Here is an 18,655-nt window from a genome sequence, read left to right on the forward strand (position 1 = left end):
GAAAATGGTCCTAAGGGAAAACAGCAAATGAAGAAATATCAATACAAGAAAATCTATGAAAGTTTGTTAAAAAAAGAGAGAGAGAGAGAGAGAGAGAGAGAGAGAGAGAGAGAGAGAGAGGAAGAAAGAAGAGAAGAAAGAAAAGGAAAAAGGAAAGAAAGGCCAGAGTCTGTGGTATCAGATCCAAGACCACTCCCTCCCTCCCCTCTACCAGCTCAGTGAGGTGGAGATTCCACCCCAGACTGCAGCAGCCAAGAACACAGGGCTTCCTCTCCCCTCCACCAAGCACCCAACTCCTAGAGTGGAGGAATCACTCAGAGAGGAACTTGCCATTGCTTCCATCCCCAGCTCCAGAACCCTGGCTCAGAGATTTTGCCTGAGCTTGGAAAAGCAGGCCTTAAAACAGGTATCTCCTAATCTATTTCCAAAGAAACTGGTATAATTTACAGTTCAGAATGAAGAAGTTCAAAAGTAAGGGTGCTTTCAAGAAAAATAAAAGTAGTGATGAAAAACCATTGAGAGGAGAACTGTGGCTTTAAGGAAGATACTGCCTAGACTGGTTTTCAAGAAAGAACCACGGAATAAGGCAGCTGGGAGGAGCCCTCCTGGGATCAGAACAAATTATCAAACATGATCCCAAAACTATTCCTTAAAGGAGTCACAACTGGATTATATTAATCTGTAGAGTAATTTATGCCCCAGGGTATTGCTGAAAACAGTAGAGCAATCAGCTGGCAATTAGCGGCATTTAGAAGGTGGGTGTGGTCAAGGAAAGGGAGGAAGAGAGTACCAGTACCACAGTCATCCCAGGGTGACAGTGGGCACACCCAAAGCCTTGCCTCCCTGAGGAACAACATCAGAGACTTAACACTGTGTGTGAGGGTGGGGAGTGGGGGGTAGGGGGGTGGGGGGAGTGGGAGGACAAGCCTTAGGGGAGGGAGGAACAGGACCAATACCCAAAGTTGCTACAAAATTATCTAAAATATATAGTTTCCAACAACAAGAAAATTATGAAGCATGCAAAGAAACAGGAAAGTATGACCCATACACTAGAAAAAAAAAGCAAGCAACATAAACTGCCTGTGAGTGAACAGATGTCAGATTTGACAGAAAAAAAAGACTTCAAAATAGTTTTTTAAATATGTTCACAAAACTTAAGGAAAGCATGATTAAAGAAGTAAAGGAAGGTATGATGACAATGTCATATCAAATAGAGAATATTAATAAAGAGATAGGGATTATTAAAAAGAAACAAATGGAAATTCTGGTCTTGAAAAGTACAAAACAGGAATAAACATTCACTAGAGGAACTTAACAGTAGACATGAACTGCAGGAGAAAGAATCAGTAAATTTGAAGATAGATTGTAAAAGAATTTTGCAAGCCGAGATAAGAAAGTTTGAAGGAAAATGAACAGAGCCTCAGAGAAATGTGGACCATCATCAAGCACACCAACATACATGTAACGGGAGTATCAGAAAGACAGGAGAGAGAGAAAGGATCAGAAAAAATATTTGAAGAAATAATGGTGGAAAACGTCACAAATTTATGAAAAGCAATAACCTACACACCTAGAAAGCTTGATGAACTCCAAGCAGGATAAATGCAAAGAGATCTACAAGTAAACATATACAATAAAAAAAGCTGAAAGGCAGAAAATATTGAAAGCAGCAAGAGAAAAATGAAAAGAGAAAATCTTGAAAGCAGCAAGAGAAAAACAAGTGCATCATAAGACAACCCCAATAATATTAACAGCTGACTTCTCAGCAGGAACCAGAGAGACTAGAGGCAGTGGGACAACATGTTCAAAGTGCTCAAAGAAAAAAAAAAAAACAAAAACCTGCCAATCAAGGACCCTATACCCAGCAAAACTATCTTTCAAAAATAGATAGGCAAAAGACCTTCCCAATAAACAAAACTAAGAGGATGTATTCCTAGCAGACCTGCTTTATGAGAAATACTAAAGGAAGTTCTTCAGGCTGAAAGCAAGTGACCCAGAGAGTAATTTAAAACCACATGAAAAAACAAAGAGCACTAGTAAAGGTAATTATGTAATTATAAAAAACATTACAAATATAAAGTTTTTCTCTTTTATTCCCACAACTGCCTCAGAAGCATTAGTATAAATTAATATGTATAGTGCTCACTTTGGCAGCACATATACTAAAATTGGAATGATACAGAGAAGATTAGCATGGCCCCTGCACAAGGATGACACACAAATTTGTGAAGTGTTCCATATTTTTAACAAGATTTATAAGAACAGCAAAAAAAAATTAATATGTATAGAATGTCATGTTGTGCCTATGAAATATAGAAATATATGTGCAATTTGCCAATTAACAGCAAACAGGGGGTGAGTAGGGAGCAAAACTGTATTGGGCTACCGAATTGAAAATGGATGGTGTCTTCATTTCCTAGGGCTTCTCTAACCAAGTACCACAAACTAGGTGGCTTTAAACAACAGAAATTTATTGTCTTACAGGGGTGGAGGCTAAAACTTTGAAATCAAGATGTCAGCAGGGCCATGCTCCCTATGAAACCTTTCCTTGCCTCTTTTAGCATCTGGTGATTATTGGCAATCCTTGGAATTCCTTGGCTTGCAGCTGCAGCACTTTAATCTCTCCTCCATTGTCACATGATGTTCTGCACTCTAATGTCTGTCTCTCTATCTCTGTATCCAAGTTTCCTCTTCTTACAAGGATAGCAATCATATTGGATTAGGGTCCACCCTAATCCAGTTTGGCCTCATCTTAACTAATCACATTTCCAAAGACCCTATTTCTAAATGAGGTCATGTTAATGGAACCAGGGGTTAGGACTTAAACATATATTTTTGGAGGACACAATTCAATGCATAACAAAATCATCAAATAATTATAAGAAATAAATATATTAAATATAATATTATTTAGCATACAACAGAACATATTCCATGTTCTTTTTAGAAGGTTGTCTTTTTTTATGTTTTAAAAATACAGAAGTGCGAAGAATACAAACATCTGTTTCTCTACCACTCAGTATTTTTTTTTTTATTTTTAATTCAGTTTTATTAAGATATATTCATATACCCTACAATCATCCACAGTGTATAATCAATTGTTCACAGTACCATCATATAGTTGTGCATTCATCACCAAAATCAATTTTTGAACATTTTCATTACTCCAAAGATACATTTTTATCCCCCTTTTTTTTTTTTTTTTTAAATTCAGTTTTATTGAAATATATTCACAAACCATACAATCATCCATGGTATACAATCAACTGTTCACAGTATGATCATATAGTTATGCGTTCATCACCACAATCTATTTCTGAACATTTTCCTTACATCAGAAAGAATCAGAATAAGAATAAAAAATAAAAGTGAAAAGAGAATACCCAAACCATCCCCCCATCCCACCCTATTTGTCATTTAGTTTTTACTCCCATTTTTCTACTGATTTTTTTCCAATTTTTTAACTTTGTTTATCAAAAAATTAAAAACAAACAGGCAAACAACAACCAAAAAAACCCCACAACATTTCAAACAAAGCAATGGATTAAGGAAAACAAATAACCTAAAATAACTACTTTGCTTCCAATATGTTCCTACCATACCCCAAGAAAATTAATAAACCATGTCCAAACAGAGGAGTAAGAAAAACAAATAATCTAAAATAACTACATTGCTTCCAACATGTTCCTTCCATACCCCAAGAAAATTAACAACCCCTAAGAAAACAAAGGAATAAGACAAAAAAAAAACCTAAAATAACTCTATTGCTTCCAACATGATCTTACTATATCCAAGAAAGTTTACAAACCATAATCATTCCTGAGCATTCCCATAACATTGAGATTACCCTCCATAGTTTATCTGTTCTTATTAGATTATCATTCCCCCTCCACTAATTGGTATCTCTAGGTCCCCTACATTCTACAGTATAAAACATTGTACATTTTTCACAGAATTCACATTAGTGGTAACATACAATATCTCTCTTTTTGTGCCTGGCTTATTTTGCTCAGCATTATGTCTTTTTTTTTTTTTTTTTAATCTTCATTTTATTGAGATATATTCATATACCACGCAGTCATACAAAACAAATCGTACTTTCGATTGTTCACAGTACCATTACATAGTTGTACATTCATCACCCAAATCAATCCCTGATACCTTCATTAGCACACACACAAGAATAACAAGAATAATAATTAGAGTGAAAAAGAGCAATTGAAGTAAAAAAGAATACTGGGTACCTTTGTCTGTTTCTTGCCTTCCCCTATTTTTCTACTCATCCATCCATAAACTAGACAAAGTGGAGTGTGGTCCTTATGGCTTTCCCAATCCCCTTGTCACCCCTCATAAGCTACATTTTTATACAACTGTCTTCGAGATTCATGGGTTCTGGGTTGTAGTTTGATAGTTTCAGGTATCCACCACCAGCTACCCCAATTCTTTAGAACCTAAAAAGGGTTGTCTAAAGTGTGCATAAGAGTGCCCACCAGTATGACTGCGTGGTATGTGAATATATCTCAATAAAATGAAGATTAAAAAAAAAAAAAAAAAAAAGAGTGCCCACAGAGTGACCTCTCGGCTCCTTTTGGAATCTCTCTGCCACTGAAACTTATTTCATTTCCTTTCACATCCCCCTTTTGGTCAAGATGTTCTCCATCCCACGATGCCAGGTCTACATTCCTCCCCGGGAGTCATATTCCACGTTGCCAGGGAGATTCATTCCCCTGGGTGTCTGATCCCACGCAGCGGGGAGGGCAGTGATTTCACCTTTCAAGTTGGCTTAGCCAGAGAGAGAGGGCCACATCTGAGCAACAAAGAGGCATTCGGGAGGAGGCTCTTAGGCACAACCATAGGGAGGCCTAGCCTCTCCTTTGCAGCAACCGTCTTCCCAAGGGTAAAACCCGTGGTAGAGGGCTCAACCCATCAAACCATCAGTCCCCTATGTCTGTGGTCATGTTAGCAACCATGGAGGTGGGGTAGGCGAATACCCCTGCATTCTCCACAGGCTCCTCAAGGGGGCACTACATCTTTTTTTTTTTTTCCCTTGTTTTTCTTTTTTTTTTTTTTTTTTAACTTTCCCTTCTTTTTTAAATCAACTGTATGAAAAAAAAGTTAAAAAGAAAACAAACATACAATAAAAGAACATTTCAAAGAGGCCATAACAAGGGAGTAAGAAAAAGACAACTAACCTAAGATAACTGCTTCACTTCCAACATGTTCCTATTTTACCCCAAGAAAGTTACCTAATATAGCAACATTCCTGTGAACTTGCTCCTACTATATCCATCAGAAATTAACAGACTATAGTCATTCCTGGGCATCCCCAGAACGTTAAATAGCTTATCTGTTCTTCTTGGATTATTGTTCCCCCCTCCTTAATTGCTCTCTATTGCTAGTTCCCCTACATTCTACATTATAAACCATTTGTTTTACATTTTTCAAAGTTCACATTAGTGGTAGCATATAATATTTCTCTTTTTGTGCCTGGCTTATTTCGCTCAGCATTATGCCTTCAAGGTTCATCCATATTGTCATATGTTTCACGAGATCGTTCCTTCTTACTGCCGCGTAGTATTCCATAGTGTGTATATACCACATTTTATTTATCCACTCATCTGTTGAAGGACATTTGGGTTGTTTCCATCTCTTGGCAATTGTGAATAATGCTGCTATGAACATTGGCGTGCAGATATCTGTTCGTGTCACTGCTTTCCGATCTTCCGGGTATATACCGAGAAGTGCAATTGCTGGATCGAATGGTAACTCTATATCTAGTTTTCTAAGGAACTGCCAGACTGACTTCCAGAGTGGCTGAACCATTATACAGTCCCACCAACAATGAATAAGAGTTCCAATTTCTCCACATCCCCTCCAGCATTTGTAGTTTCCTGTTTGATTAATGGCAGCCATTCTAACCGGTGTTAGATGGTATCTCATTGTGGTCTTAATTTGCATCTCTCTAATAGCTAGTGAAGCTGAACATTTTTTCATGTATTTCTTGGCCATTTGTATTTCCTCTTCAGAGAACTGTCTTTTCATATCTTTTGCCCATTTTATAATTGGGCCGACTGTACTATTGTCTTTGAGTTGTAGGATTTCTTTATATATGCAAGATATCAGTCTTTTGTCAGATACATGGTTTCCAAAAATTTTTTCCCATTGAGTTGGCTGCTTCTTTACCTTTTTGAGAAATTCCTTTGAGGTGCAGAAACTTCTAAGCTTGAGGAGTTCCCATTTATCTATTTTCTCTTTTGTTGCTTGTGCTTTGGGTGTAAAGTCTAGGAAGTGGCCGCCTAATACAAGGTCTTGAAGATGTTTTCCTACATTATCTTCTAGGAGTTTTATGGTACTTTCTTTTATATTGAGATCTTTGGTCCATTTTGAGTTAATTTTTGTGTAGGGTGTGAGGTAGGGGTCCTCTTTCATTCTTTTGGATATGGATATCCAACTCTCCCAGCCCATTTGTTGAAAAGACCATTATGACTCAGTTCAGTGACTTTGGGGGCCTTATCAAAGATCAGTCGGCCATAGATCTGAGGGTCTATCTCTGAATTCTCAATTCGATTCCATTGATCTATATGTCTATCTTTGTGCCAGTACCATGCTGTTTTGGCAACTGTGGCTTTATAATAAGCTTCAAAGTCAGGGAGTGTAAGTCCTCCCACTTCGTTTTTCTTTTTTAGAGTGTCTTTAGCAATTCGAGGCATCTTCCCTTTCCAAATAAATTTGATAACTAGCTTTTCCAAGTCTGCAAAGTAGGTTGTTGGAATTTTGATTGGGATTGCATTGAATCTGTAGATGAGTTTGGGTAGAATTGACATCTTAATGACATTTAGCCTTCCTATCCATGAACATGGAATATTTTTCCATCTTTTAAGGTCCCCTTCTATTACTTTTAGTAGAGTTATGTAGTTTTCTTTGTATAGGTCTTTTATGTCTTTGGTTAAGTTGATTCCTAGGTACTTGATTTTTTTAGTTGCTATTGAAAATGGTATCTTTTTCTTGAATGTCTCTTCAGTTTGTTCATTTCTAGCATATAGAAACATTACTGACTTATGTGCATTAATCTTGCATCTCGCTACTTTGCTAAATTTGTTTATTAGCTCTAGTAGCTGTATCGTCGATTTCTCAGGGTTTTCTAGATATAAGATCATATCATCTGCAAACAATGACAGTTTTACTTCTTCTTTTCCAATTTGGATGCCTTTTATTTCTTTGTCTTGCCGGATTGCCCTGGCTAGCATTTCCAGCACAATGTTGAATAACAGTGGTGACAGCGGGCATCCTTGTCTTGTTCCTGATCTTAGAGGGAAGGCTTTCAGTCTCTCACCATTGAGTACTATGCTGGCTGTGGGTTTTTCATATATGCTCTTTATCATGTTGAGGAAGTTTCCTTCAGTTCCTACCTTTTGAAGTGTTTTTATCAAAAACGGATGTTGGATTTTGTCAAATGCTTTTTCAGCATCTATTGAGATGATCAATTGATTTTTCCCTTTTGACTTGTTAATGTGTTGTAATACATTGATTGATTTTCTTATGTTGAACCATCCTTGCATGCCTGGAATAAACCCCACTTGGTCATGGTGTATGATTTTTTTAATGTGTCTTTGGATTCGATTTGCAAGTATTTTGTTGAGGATTTTTGCATCTATATTCATTAGGGAGATTGGCCGGTAGTTTTCCTTTTTTGTAGCATCTTTGCCTGGTTTTGGTATTAGATTGATGTTAGCTTCATAAAATGAGTTAGGTAGTGTTCCATTTTTTTCAATGTTTTGAAAGAGTTTGAGTAAGATTGGTGTCAGTTCTTTCTGGAAAGTTTGGTAGAATTTCCCTGTGAAGCCATCTGGCCCTGGGCATTTATTTGTGGGAAGATTTTTAATGACTGATTGGATCTCTTTGCTTGTGATGGGTTGGTTGAGGTCTTCTATTTCTTCTCTGGTCAGCCTAGGTTGTTCATATGTTTCCAGGAAATTGTCCATTTCCTCTACATTATCCAGTTTGTTGCCATACAGTTGTTCATAGTATCCTCTTATAATTTTTTTAATTTCTTCAGGATCTGCAGTTATGTCACCTTTTTCATTCATTATTTTGTTTATATGGGTCTTCTCTCTTTTTGATTTTGTCAGTTTAGCTAGGGGCTTGTCAATCTTGTTGATCTTCTCAAAGAACCAACTTTTGGTGATATTTATCCTCTCTATTGTTTTTTTGTTCTCTATGTCATTTATTTCTGCTTTAATCCTTGTTATTTCTTTTCTTCTACTTGGTTTAGGATTGGTTTGTTGTTCACTTTCTAGCTTCTTCAGTTGATCCATTAGTTCTTTGATTTTGGCTCTTTCTTCCTTTTTAATATATGTGTTTAGTGCTATAAATTTCCCCCTCAGCACTGCTTTTGCTGCATCCCATAGGTTTTGGTATGTTGTGTTCTCATTTTCATTCGTCTCTATATATTTAGCAATTTCTCTTGCTATTTCTTCTTTAACCCACTGATTGTTTAGGAGTGTGTTGTTTAACCTCCAGGTATTTGTGAATTTTCTAAGTCTCTGATGGTTATTGACTTCTAATTGTATTCCATTGTGGTCAGAGAATGTGCTTTGAATAATTTCAATCTTTTTAAATTTATTGAGGCTTGTTTTATGTCCCAGCATATGATCTATTCTGGAGAAAGTTCCATGAGCACTAGAAAAGTATGTGTATCCTGGTGATTTGGGATGTAATGTCCTGTATATGTCTGTTAAATCTAATTCATTTATCAGATTGTTTAGGTTTTCAGTTTCCTTATTGGTCTTCTGTCTGGTTGATCTATCTATAGGAGAGAGTGATGTGTTGAAGTCTCCCACAATTATTGTGGAAACATCAGTTGCTTCCTTTAGTTTTGCCAGTGTTTCTCTCATGTATTTTGTGGCACCTTGATTGGGTGCATAGACATTTACGACTGTTATTTCTTCTTGCTGAATTGCCCCTTTTATTAGTATGTAGTGGCCTTCTTTGTCTCTCAAAACATCCCTGCATTTGAAGTCTATTTTATCTGAGATTAATCTTGCTACACCTGCTTTCTTTTGGCTGTAGCTTGCATGAAATATTTTTTTCCATCCTTTCACTTTCAGTTTCTTTGTGTCCCTGTGTCTAAGATGAGTCTCTTGTATGCAACATATTGATGGTTCATTTTTTTTGATCCATTCTGCAAATCTATATCTTTTAATTGGGGAGTTTAATCCATTTACATTCAACGTTATAACCGTGAAGGCATTTCTTGAATCAGCCATCTTATCCTTTGGTTTATGTTTGTCATATTTTTCCCCTCTGTCTATTAATATCCTTTATTGTACCCATACCGAATCTCTTTAGTACTGAACCTTTCTCCAAGTCTCTCTGTCCTTCCTTTGTTTCTCTGTCTGTAGGGCTCCCTGTAGTATCTCCAGTAGGGCAGGTCTTTGTTAGCAAATTCTCTCAGCATTTGTGTGTCTGTGAAAAATTTAAGCTCTCCCTCAAATTTGAAGGAGAGCTTTGCTGGATAAAGTATTCTTGGCTGGAAATTTTTCTCACTCAGAATTTTAAATATATCGTGCCACTGCCTTCTTGCCTCCATGGTGGCTGCTGAGTAGTCACTACTTAGTCTTATGCTGTTTCCTTTGTATGTGGTGAATTGCTTTTCTCTTGCTGCTTTCAGAACTTGCTCCTTCTCTTCTGTGTTTGACAGTGTGATCAGTATATGTCTCGGACTGGGTTTATTTGGATTTATTCTATTTGGAGTTCGCTGAGCATTTATGATTTGTGTATTTATGTTGTTTAGAAGATTTGGGAAGTTTTCCCCAACAATTTCTTTGAATACTCTTCCTAGACCTTTACCCTTCTCTTCCCCTTCTGGGACACCAATGAGTCTTATATTCGGACGTTTCATATTATCTATCATATCCCTGAGGTCCATTTCCATTTTTTCAATTTTTTTCCCCATTCTTTCTTTTATGCTTTCATTTTCCATTCTGTCATCTTCGAGGTCACTGATTCGTTGTTCAACTTCCTCTAGTCTTGTACTATGAGTGTCCAGAATCTTTTTAATTTGGTCAAGTTTCTTTAATTTCCATAAGATCATCCATTTTTTTATTTAGTCTTGCAATGTTTTCTTTATGTTCTTCTAGGGTCTTCTTGATTTCCTTTGTCTCCCGTACTATGGTCTCATTGTTCATCTTTAGTTCTTTGAGTAGCTGTTCTAGGTGCTGTGTCTCTTCTGATCTTTTGATTTGGGTGCTTGGGCTTGGGTTATCCATATCGTCTGGTTTTTTCATATGCTTTATAATTTTCTGTTGTTTTTGGCCTCGTGGCATTTGCTGAACTTGATAGGGTTCTTTTAGGATTTGTAGACCAATTGAAGTCCTTATCTCTAATTTATCAGATCTACAGCTTCGTGGAGTACACTTTCTCTAACTAACCAGCAGGTGGCGTCCACGAGCCACCTGTTCTCCACAAGCCAGTTCTCCCCTGTTTAGCCTTTTTGGTGAGTGGGGGAGTGAGTCTTGTGGGGTCCAATTGGTGTACCAAGCTTGCGTGTGTAGTTGGTGTTGCCTGCCCTGTATATGGGGCGTGTTTCTGGGCAGTCAGGGAGGGGGGGTGGCCTTAACAATCAAATCTCCCTGGTGATCCTAGAGTTTTAAAGCTGCTGCAATAGTCTAATCCTTCAGTTCAGTCCTGCCACAGTTTGTCTCTGCCACTGACCCACAAGTCCTTGGTATTGGCGTATGGCTCCTGAGACTTGCAAGTGGGCCCCTCTTCCAGGCTGTGCACCCCGGGTCCTCTGTTGAGGGATGACTGTGCTATGTCACAGGTGAGTGCCGTCCCCCCAGGGCAGTTCTGGGCTGCTGGGCTGTGTAGGGAGGCTCCCAGTCTGCTGAAATGATGGCTGAATGGGGCTTTGTTAATTCACACTGCTCTACCTTCCCAACTCTGGGGCAATCAGCTGAGGTTGCAGGGAAGGCTAATGTCCACGCCCAGTTTTGTGGTGTGTGCGTGTTATTTGAAGCACTTCCATCACACTGGGTTGTCTGGGGCAGCTCTGGGCTATGGGGCTGGCGATGGGCAGGAGTGTTTCCTGTCCACCAGGATGATGGCTGTGAGCAGACACCCCCCTTTTCTTGGGAAGTTGTGGTGTTTAGTGAATTTTCTCAGCCACTGGATTATTGCGTTTTGTCTCAGAGGTCTCTTAGTTCTGCTCTTGACTTGACCTGCCCAAATTGCAAGTCTTTGAAGCTTTCTGTATTGGGCTTCTTAGAGTAATTGTTTTAGAAAAAGAAAAAAGGATTAAAAAAAAAAAAAAAAAAAAGGGCCCTCCTCAGAGATCTAATGGGTTATTGAAATGCTAATAGACAAAGCAACCAGGGCCATTAAGGAAAGGTCCACAGGGCAGAGAGATCAGCTTTTCTTCGGGATTTGCATATGCGCCTCAGGGCCTGAGCTCGGGCCTGAGCTCTGCCCTTCCCCTTTCTAAGTTCACCAGAACTCCAAAAATCCTCCGCTTTTATTTTGGAGTTTTTCGTGTTGTTTTTTTTCTCTATGCCTGTCTCCTCTCTGCTGGGCTGGCTGCTCTCAGATTCTCTGGTGTCTGGTCTCCGTCTATCTATGGTTGGAGTTTGGATCAGTAGAATGAGTTTCCGATAAGGGCTGCCACTGCAGTTCTCCCTTCTCCTTCCCGGAGCTGACAGCCCCTCCTCCCACGGGACTGAGCCGGGCAGGGAGGGGCGCGGGTCCCCTGGCCGCAAAAACTTACAGATTTCGCTGATCTCAGCAGTTCCACGTTTTCATGAGTGTTGTATGAAGTATGCCCAAAGTTAGATTGCTCTGTGGTGTCCAGTCCACGCAGTTCCTGGCTTTCTACCTACTTTCCTGGAGGAGTAACTAAAACATACAGCTCACCAGTCTGCCATCTTGCCCCACCTCTGCCGAGATTAGGTCATATTTGTGCATATAGATCTAGTTTGTTCATTTTAACTGCTGTTTACATTATTTAAAATATATTACGGGGTGGCTATTTATCCATTCTCCCACAGTTGGTCATATGAATTATTTCTAATGTTCCAATATTACAAACAATGCCACAGTTAATATCCTTGTATATGACTCCTTATACATTTTGTAGGTGTGTCTCTAGGGTATATTCCTAGAATTGGATTCACTGGGTCTTAAGATGTGCAGATTTTTAACCTTCCATGATATTACTAAATTGTTCTCCAGTGTCCTAATAAGTTTGCTTTGCAACTTATTTACACTGAATAAGTAAATTTACATTGAATAAGTAGGTATATCAACTCATACATGGATAAGAGTTTTTTAAACCCACATTCTTATGTACTCTTGTAATGATTAAGCCATTTTCATTTTTGCTAGTTTTTGGATGTAAAATAGTACCTCATTGTTAAATTAATTTTTATTTTCCTGAAAATCAGTTTATTGGCCACTTAGATTTCCTCTTTTGTGAATTGCCTATTCCTATGCTTTGCCCATTTTTGTACAGGGTTTGGTCTTATTCACTAAGTACTAATTCTTTAGGTGCTATGTATATTGTAAATATCTTCTCCTACTATTAGCTTATTTTTAACTTGTTTATAGTGTCTTTTATCCTACCAAAAGCTTTTAATTTTGGTATGGTCAAGTTTGTCAATTTCTTTCTGTAGGAAATTTAAGTAATCCTTTCCTACTCTAAGATATAAAAAAAAAATGTCAAGATCCCCTAAATACTCGAATCTGATTCTGAGCCCTTTTTCCCTGATTTTATTGACCATCCCTGAGGTAATATCATACTACTGTAATTTCTAAAAGTTATATTTATGTATATGTGTGTGTACAAGTTTTCTTGTTCTTGGTTTACTCCCTTGTTTTTGTGAAGCTTTCTGAGAAAGGGAGCATAGAAAGTAAAAATTTTGAGATCATACCTGTCTGAAAATTTTCTATATTTCACTCCCATACTTAATTGATAGCTTGGGCTGTAAATCGAATTCCATGTAAGAAACATTTTTTCCAAAAATTTTTAAAGTACTGTTCCATCATCTACATGTTTCCAGTGTTACTATTGAGAAGTCTGATACCATTCTGATTCCACCTTCCAAAATTCTGATTTTCTCTCTCCTATTATTCAAAGTCCTTATGAATATATGCCATTTTACTTCGTTTATTCCTTTAACTATTATTTCAATAGGATTTTAGGAGTACTGAGTTAATGAATGTGTTCAATCACTATCTTTAACCAGAAGTAATCTGAGTTATTTGTAATTCTTTTTTTACTCTCTACTGGTGAGTTTCTCAACCCAAACACTCTTGGCATATTGGGTGGGATGATTCTTTGTTATGCCAAAGTATCCCACATATTACAAGACATTTTTCCAATCCTCCTGGTTCTTTTTCAGACTGTCTTGTTCTTGCCTTTAGTTTCCATTCCTTCATCTCCTTCAACACTATAAATTTATTTAAAGTTATTTTCCATATTGTTGTTATTTTTAGTTTTTGAGATGCAAACCTCCCATCTGTTGCATCTCCTAAGTCTCCTTCCTTGCAGTTAATTCCCTTATATAATTTGTAATCTTTGCAGGCTCACCTTTAGAGAGATAGCTACCCATAGGAGTCTAGTGTTCCCTGAGCTATGGAACCTTTGCTTTCCATTGGTCTCTGCTGGTCTTGGGTTTCAGAGGCATCAGATTAGTTAACAAGTCAATTTCTTGAATTGTCATCCTAGAACCATAAGAATTCAGACTCTAGACTTAAGGAGGTACAGGGTATGAAGTGCTAACCTCTAGTAGCTGATTCTAGGCCAAGGTGTGACATTTTTCTAGTTATTTCAGGGTGAAGGTACTTGTGCCAGTTTGTATATATCATGTCCCCCAGAAAAAGCCATATTCTTTAATACAACCTTGTAGGGGCAGATGCATTAGCGTGGATTAGGTTGGAACCTACTGGTTCAGTATTTCCATGGAGGTGTGGCCACTCCCACTCAGCGTGGGCCTTGATTAGTTTACTAGAGCCTTGTATAAGCTCAGACAGGAGCTCACAGCGAGCTGGAGCTGAGACAGACATTTTGAAGACGGCCATTGGAAGCTGATGCAGACACTTTGGAGAACGCCATTTTGATATGGAACCTGGGAGCAAGCAGACGCCAGCCATGTGCCTTCCCAGCAACAGACGTTTTCTGGATGCCAATGGCCTTTCTCCAGTGACGGTACCCTTTGTTGATGGATACTTTATGGCCTTAAGACTGTAACTGTGTAACCAAATAAACCCCCTTTTATAAAAGCCAATCCATTTCTGGTGTTTTGCATTCTGGCAGCATTAGCAAACTAGAACAGTACTTCTGGCAGACTGTATTTTTCAAAGATTGATCACATGAATACATATCCCATCCCACATGTTCTTACAATGTGATGCTGACTCTCCTCCATGAAGAGGTGAGGTCTATGTTCCCTTCCCTGAAATTAACTGAGCAGAACTTTGCAACTGCTTCAACCAATAAAACGTGGTGGAATGGACACTGTGTGATTTCTAAGGCTAGGTCATAAAGTAATATGACTACCACCTGGTGTGCTCTCTTTCGTGACACTCCCTTTGGAATCCAGCTACCATTTTGTGAAGAAGCCTGGTGACATGGAGAGGCTATGCATAGAGGTTCCAGCTGACATCTGCAGCTAGGGTTGCAGATGAACAGCCAGAATCAACCACCAGACATGTGAGTGAAAGCCTACTGATGACTGCAGCCTTCTAGCTGAGCCCTCCACATGGTGAAGCAGAGCCAAACAAACCATTCCTGCTGTCCACTATCCAAATGCCTGGCCCACAAAAGCCAGGACCACAGTAAATGTTGTTTCACATCACTAAGTTTTGGAGAAATTTGTTACGCAGTCACAGTAACAGTATTCTTTGTGGCTCCCAATTTTCGGCAGATAGCTCGACAGCAGATTGTTACGTGAACATTCCTAAATTCACACAGCCTATGTCCTTGGCTTCTTTCCTTTTAAGAGACAATACCCCAGCTTGCAGCCATTAAGGCCTAAGTCTGATTAGGTTACGTTAGTCATTTTTGCTTCAGTTGCCACTAATTGTGCTATCCTTGCATAAGCTTTTCATTTCTACCCCTGGGGATTTCCTTCTCTTGGTTCCTAGCTTAACCACATATCCATAAATTATGTTTTACCCAGCATTTGAAATATATTGAAGCAGGACAGGGACCCTTCCATGTCAAGTTACTCTGTCACATTGCAAATGATGATAAAGAACTGAAATTTAAATCTTTTATATATAAACAAATGTAAATCAAAAAGGAAAAGAAAAATAATCTATAGAGAATGGATTTATCAAAGAACAGGTTCTTACAGAAAAAATACAAATGCCCAATAAAAAGTTCATCCTCATTAGTACTCAAATAAGAGCAAAACAATAAAATAAGCAACTACTTTCCCAATCAAAATGGCAGAGATTTTTAATATTAATAATACACAGTGTAAAATGGGGTTCAAGGTAATAGGCATTCTCATAGGATCTCAGTGGGAGCATGTATTGGTAATGTATTGGTATAGTACTTTCAAAAGGCAATTTACCAATATATGTATTATTTTATATTCTTTTATATATTTGTATTTTATAATCTTATATACTTTTAATTTCATATACTTTTGACCCAGCAATTCTACTTCCAAGAAATTTCTTAAAGTAATAATCATTGAAGCATACATACAAATGTTTATCTTCAAGGATGTCAAATTCTGTTTTTCATAATAGAAAACAAAACAAAACAAAGGCTGAAATAACCCAAACATCAATGAGTAAGAGATAGTTAGATCATCTTTAGCTTTGTTTGAACCATAATCATTATCAACTGAACATAAAGAAAGATGAGTTATACCTTCATTCAGAAAACTTCACAATGCCAAGCACTGTGCTAGGAGATGTAATAGAAAAAACGATTAGGATACAGAAGCATAAGGTCTAGTGGGAGGAACAAAGTAAAACAACTAAGTTCATTATGACAAATATTAATGACAAAACCATTCAAGTTCTGTGGTACAACAGAAACCTTGCTAATCTAGCCAGACTAGGCAAGTCAGAGTGTTTTGTTTTTGTTTTCTGAACAAGTGATGCTCAAGCTAAGTCCCAGAGGTTTGGGTAAGTAAATCAACCTTGGTAGAGAATGCTAAATTTCACTAAAATTCTTGCTGCCCCTCCAGAAAAGTTATTCCTGGCAAGTGATTGCCTCCCTGTGATTAAAATATGAGTAAACATATTGGGTAACACTTCCCACGAAAAGCTTTTAAGATGCCATTTTGCTTTCTCAGAACTTTCTCCTTCCCCCTCTGCTGGCTGGATTTTGATAACTGTGAAGCACTAATGGATGGCGGAGCCTGGGTCCTTCTATCAAGTGGAAGAAAGCTGCCTGCTGACTAGGAACACCTGCCTTGGAATTGTTATGTGAGCAAGAAATACATTTCTATATGTTAAATCACTAAAATGTTGGGACCAGTTTGTCAGTATTCCCAAGAATGAATTTATTAGCTCATTTACTCAAATATATTCACTAAGCATGTACTATATTCAAATCAACGTGCTATGAGATAAGAAATACAAAGATAAATTAAATGGAGATTCTGCCTTCACAGAATTTCTGGTCCAGAAGGAAAAACAATAGCCACTTGACAACTATAAGGAAGAGTATGAAATTAATGCCTTAGGAGAGATATATACATAAAGTATTAGACGAGTTAGGAGGAAGGTATTACTTTCAACTGGAGGTTCAAAAAAGACATCGAAGAAACTAGTAAATGACATCTGAATAGGATTTAGATAAACAGAAATGGGATGGGGCATTCCAGGGAAAGATACAGATGTGAGAATGGAAGGCGAGGTATTCTAGTTTGGAAAGAGGGGTTCAGATAAAGGCTTTGTGAGAAATAATGGAATGAGAAGATAGGGGTGAGATCACAGACAAATGTGAATGCTGGGCAAAGTGGTTTGTACTTATTTTTCACTTTCTTTTAGAGCAGTGGGGAGCCACTGAAGGTTTCTGAACAGGGGTGGGGCATACTCACAGCTATGCTCTAGGAATAATCTGGCAGAGACTGGTGCCAAAGAGAAGAGTTAAAAGGTTACCGTAATAGTCCAGAGTGCTTAAATTATGGTAATAGTAGTGTGAATACCAGACTGTCAACTGACTAAATGTGAGGAGTTTGGCAAAGGTGACTGTGAACTGGGATGACTAAGAGAATTATGGAACCGTTACTTAAATTCAAAGAGAAAGTGCTAGTCTGAGAATGGGGGCAACGGGGAGTTCAGTTTTAGATTAAATGAGTTTGAAATATGTAGTAAAGATACACAACCCAGATCCAAGTAGCAGGAATCAAGGACTATAAGTTTGGTTTGGAGAGAAAAATTTAAGTTACCTGTTAAAGATAAGAATTGAGGCCAGAGACTGGATGAAAGCTGGCACAGGAGATTTTAGAGAGAGAAGAAAGCCAGTGATTTCCTTAAAATACAGGCAAGGTAGGAAGATGAAGAAAAGGCAGAGGAGTGATTGGAGAGGCAGATGAGCCAGAGGAACCAGCCTATGATGCTGGTAACACCAAATACATGATCTCTTACTCTTCAGACAACCCAATGAAACCTACTTCTCAGTGAATGACTAAGCAGCAATTCAAAAGAACCCTGGCATTGGAGTAAAATGAACCTGGATTCTAATCTTGGCTGCCATTCTATAGCTGATAACCACAGGGTTGTGAAGAAAATAATAGTGCCTCCAATTCTCATAGGGTGAGGATTAAATTTTTAAATGCATGTCAAGTGTTCAGCACAGTGCCTGACATGTAATAAATATTCAGTAAGTGGATGCTACTATTTTAATTATAAAATTAAAAGAAACCCAGGTTTGTCTCACCACAAGTCTGTGGAAGGGAATGTAAATTGGTAAAGATCTTTTTGAAGGCAAGACTCTACCAAAATTTCTAAATGTACATACAGTACCCTGACCCAGCAATTCTGCTCCCAGGAAGTCATTCTATAGAACTGTTCCCATGGGTAAGAATGTTCATTGTTGCATTGTTTGTAATAAGGAAAAACTGGAACTGATCTTAATGAAGAATGGTACATAAATTATAATACATCTATACTATGAAATATTCAATGTAGACCTAAATAAGCTGACATAGAAAGGTATTCTCTATATTCTGCAAAATGAAAAAAAATTCTCAAAAGAATTCATGTATGACCCCATTTATGATCCCTCCCAAAACAAGAAAAAGAAAAAAGAAGGGAGGAAAAAACAACACTTTAGGGAGTAGGAGTAGAAAGTAAAGAAGGTTTCACTTCTAACTGTATGTATTTCTGCACTGTTTGAATGAAAAATATTAATATAATGTAATGTAATTATGGTGTAATTTCAAAATGTAAGGAGGAACTTCAAATTGCATTTCCTCAGGGAGGCTGCCCAGTTTTCATGATGCCTATGATCCCCCCAAAATTGTAGAGGAAAATCAGTACATCATACAAATCCTTTCTAGTGTTTTTAACCTCTTGTGAAAACACACACAAATTATAGGTAAATCAGAAAGGGTACAAGGCAAAATTGGCAATAAAAACGGGGTTAGAAAAATTGAATTAACATGATCAGTGTCCCAAGGTCCCAAGTCCTGGT

At 37.9% G+C, this 18,655-nt stretch overlaps 1 non-coding gene across 1 annotated transcript; it reads left to right on the forward strand.

The window, feature by feature from the left end:
- Positions 1 to 2,138: 2,138 nt before the first annotated feature.
- Positions 2,139 to 2,245, forward strand: LOC119509679. The gene has a single exon (XR_005211745.1). It is a non-coding gene; the product is annotated as a U6 spliceosomal RNA (small nuclear RNA).
- Positions 2,246 to 18,655: the final 16,410 nt, after the last annotated feature.

Source organism: Choloepus didactylus, chromosome 14 (genome assembly GCF_015220235.1).
Source record: "Choloepus didactylus isolate mChoDid1 chromosome 14, mChoDid1.pri, whole genome shotgun sequence".
NCBI classification, from domain to species: domain Eukaryota; kingdom Metazoa; phylum Chordata; class Mammalia; order Pilosa; family Megalonychidae; genus Choloepus; species Choloepus didactylus.